The sequence below is a fragment of the Trichechus manatus genome, unplaced genomic scaffold (genome assembly GCF_000243295.1).
Source record: "Trichechus manatus latirostris isolate Lorelei unplaced genomic scaffold, TriManLat1.0 scaffold00009, whole genome shotgun sequence".
NCBI lineage: Eukaryota > Metazoa > Chordata > Mammalia > Sirenia > Trichechidae > Trichechus > Trichechus manatus.
This window is the reverse complement of record NW_004443945.1, coordinates 23,025,012-23,028,950: the sequence shown is the minus strand read 5'-3', so window position 1 is coordinate 23,028,950 and position 3,939 is coordinate 23,025,012. Positions and strand designations below refer to the sequence as shown.

The window sequence follows — 3,939 nt, the reverse complement described above, 5'->3', positions numbered from 1 at the left end:
CTTGCTATTCCTGTTATTTATTTCTATTTTTATGACATTGTGATCAGAGAAAATGTGTTGTATAATTTCAGTGTTTTGGATTTTGTTAAGACTTGCTTTGTGGCCTAAAATGTGGTCTATTCTGGAGAATGTTCCATGTGCATTGGAAAAAAAACACACAGTCATCCTAATCCATGCTGAAAAGGCATTTGATAAAGTCCAACACTCATTCCTGATAAAAACTCATAAAATAATAATAGAAGGCAAATTCCTTGACATAATAAAAGATATTTACACAAAACTGACAGCCAACATTATTCTCAATGGAGAGAGACTGAAAGCATTTCCCTTGAGAATGGGAACCAAGCAAGGATGTCCTTTATTACCCTTCTTATTCAACATTGTGCTGGAAGTCCTAGCTAACACAATAAGGCAAGAAAAAGAAACAAAGGGCACCCAAATCGGTAAGTAAGAAGTAAAACTGTCCCTATTCACAGATAATATGATCTGATACATAGAAAATCATAAAGATTCCACAAGATGACTGCTAACAAGTGGGGCTGTGGGGGCAAGGGTGGAATATCTTCTCTATTTCAAGAGAAGTTATAAATGTCTTTTTCAGAGAAATTGCATTTTTAAATATTGGCCACGAATTGATTCTCCCCTCCCCAAATCACAGTACAAGGCTAAGTAAAACGCTTACAGGCAACCAGTTAGCAAGCTGGTTTACACACTCTAAAACAAAAATAAATAGACTCATACAGTTGTAAAATATTTGAACAAAGACAGTGGCTGATGTGTTCAGCATCTAGACATCTGCCAGGGAGGAGGCAAGGGCCAGACCCCTATCCTCAGGGTGGCACATGAGGTGAGGAAAAGGTGAAAGAAGACGGAAGGGTAAAGAAGCGTGCTTCCTCCCTGCCTGCCTGAAGTTCCAGAAGGGCAGAACAGGCAGTGGTCCTATAGGTTAACACATGGAGCCAGTAGGGGATGGAAGAACTCCTGAAAGATTTCCCAGACCCCAACATGCACCTTGCTGGGCCCTGATATTCTAGGAGCCATTTGGATTTTTTGCCCTGGACCTTTAGGGTCTCACTCGCATACTTCTGAAGGAGTTCCATCTTTTTCCTTCTTATAAGCACCTCCTCAGTGTCTTGCTGTAATGGTACTGGGACATGAGTGATGAATTTCTGTTGCCCATCTTCACCTCTTTTCTCCTGGCCACCTTCCTCATCAAACTTTCCTTGTTGACAGCATGGATGTTGATCTCTTCCTTCTTCTCCTCCTCCTCCTCTTCTTGCCAGCCAGGACTCTGTCTCAGTTTTCCACTGTTCCACCAATTCAGCCCTGAATTTCTTTTCATATTCCTGTTCCAAAGGCACAATAACAACATCATCTTCATCTAAGTAACTATAGTACTTGAAATCAATTGCCTTTGTGAGCTCAGCTCATATCTTTCTTGGAGGAGGAAGAGGTTATTTTTCAAATAGCCCTGTGTTGTTGTTGTTAAGTGCTGTCGAGTCAGTTCTTAATCATAGCAACCCCATGTACAACAGAATGAAACACTGCCTGGTCCTCACAATCACTGTTATGCTTGAGCCCGTTATTGCAGCCACTGTGTCAATCCATCTTGCTGACCCTCTACTTTACCAAACATGATGTCATTCTCCAAAGACTGATCCCTCCGGATAACATGTCCAAGGTATGAGAGACATAATCTCGCCATCCTTGCTTCTAAGGAACATTCTGGTTGTATTTCTTCCAAGACAGATTTATTTGTTCTTTTGGCAGTCTATGGTATATTCAGTATTCTTCACCAACACCACAATTCAAAGGCATCAATCCTTCGGTCTTCCTTATCCATTGTCCAGCTTTTGTATGCTATGAGGCAGTTGAAAACACAATGGCTCGGGACTGGTGCACCTTAGTCTTCAAGGTGCCATCTTTGCTTTTTAGCACTTAAAAGGGGGTCTTTTGCAGCAGAATTGCCTGATACAATTTGTCTTTTGATTTCTTTTTTCTTTTTCTTTTTTCCCATACGAAAATTTATACAAACATTGTTATGTGACTCTAATTGCTCTCCCCATACTGTGACAGGACTCTCCTCCTTTCCACCCCTGATTCCCCATGTCCATTCAACCAGCTCCTAACACTCTCTGCCTTCCCATCTCACCTCTGGACAGAAGCTGCCCATTTAGTGTCTTGTATCTACTTGAGCTAAGAGGCACACTCCTCACGACTATCACTTTATGTCCCACAGTCCAGTCCAATCCCTGTCTGAAGAGTTGGCCTCGGAAATTATTTTAGTTCTGGGCTGATAGAGAATCCAGGGGCCATGCTTTCTGGGGTACCTCCAGTCTCAGTCAGACCATTAAGTCTGATTTTCTTACTAGAATTTGAGTTCTGCACCTCACAATTCTCCTGCTCCATCCGGGACTCTGTTGTGTTCCCTGTTAGGGTGGTCATTGGTGGTAGCTGGCCACCATCTGGTTCTGGTCTCAGGTTGATGAAGTGTCTGGTTTATGTGACCCTTTCTGTCTCTTGGGCTAATACTTCCCTTGTCTCTTTGGTGTTCTTCATTCTGCTTTACTCCAGGTGGTTGTGACCAACTGATGCATCTTAGCTGACCCCCTACAAGCATTTAAGACCTCAGACACCACTCACCAAAGTAGGATGCAGAACATTTTCTTAATAAGCTTTGTTATGCCTACTGACCTCAATGTCCCCTGAAAGCATGGTCCCCAGACCCCTACCCCTGCTACTCTATCCCTCAAAGTGTTTGTTGTATTCAGGAACCTTCTTAGCTTTGGTTTAGTCCAGTTGTGCTCACTTCCCCTGTAGTAAGTGCTGTCCTTCCTTTCACCTAAGATAATTCTTATCTACTATCTAGTCAGTAAATAACCCCCCGCCCCGTAACCATCAAACAATGTTTTCTTCTGTGTTTAAACCTTTTCTTGAATTCTTATAATAGTGGTCTTCTACAATATTTGTCCTTCTGTGATTGACTAAATTCACTCAGCATAATGACCTCCAGCTTCCTCTGTGTTATAAGATGTTTCACGGCTTCATCACTGTTCTTTATCATTGCATAGTATTCCATTGTATGGATATACTATAATTTGTTTATCCATTCATCTGTTGATGGGCACCTAGGTTGTTTCCATCTTTTTGCTATTGTGAACAGTGCTGTGATGAACATGGGTGTGTATATATCTATTCGTGTGATGGCTCTTATTTCTCTAGGATATATTCCAAGGAGTGGGATAGCTGGATCGTATGGTACATCTATTTCTAGCTTTTTAAGGAAGCATCAAACCGATTTCCAAAGTGGTTGTACCATTTTACATTCCCACCAACAGTGTATAAGTTCCAGTCTCTCCACAACCTCTCCAGTATTTATTATTTTGTGTTTTTTGGATTAATGCTAGCCTCGTTGGGGTGAGACGATATCTCATTGAAGTTTTGATCTGCATTTCTCTAATGGCTAATCGTTGTGAGCATTTCTTCATGTGTCTGTTGGCCGCCTGAATATCTTCTTTGGCAAAGTGCCTGTTCATATCCTTTGCCCATTTTTTAATTGGGTTTGTCTTTTTGTTGTCGAGGTTTTGCAGTATCCTGTAGATTTTAGAGATTAGATGCTGATCGGATTTGTTGTAGCCAATTTTTTTTCCCAGTCTGTAGGTTGTCTTTTTACTCTTTTGATGAAGTCTTTTGGTGAGTGTAAGTGTTTGATTTTTAGGAGCTCCCAATTATCTAGTCTCTTTTCTTGTGCTTGTGCGTTGTTACTTATGGTTTGTATTGTGTTTATGCCATGTGTTAGGGCTCCCAGCATTGTCCCTATTTTTTCTTCCATGATCTTTATCATTTTCAATTTTATATTTAGGTCTTTGATCCATTTTGAGTTAGTTTTTGTGCATGGTGTGAGGTATGGGTCTTGTTTCAGTTTTTTGCAGATGGATA

The 3,939-nt window shown here is 41.0% G+C and overlaps 1 pseudogene; it reads right to left on the bottom strand.

Moving 5' to 3' along the window:
• Positions 1-830: 830 nt before the first annotated feature.
• The window catches only part of LOC101360728 (pre-mRNA-splicing factor ISY1 homolog pseudogene), a 6,762-nt pseudogene continuing 3,653 nt past the window's right edge, over positions 831-3,939 (bottom strand).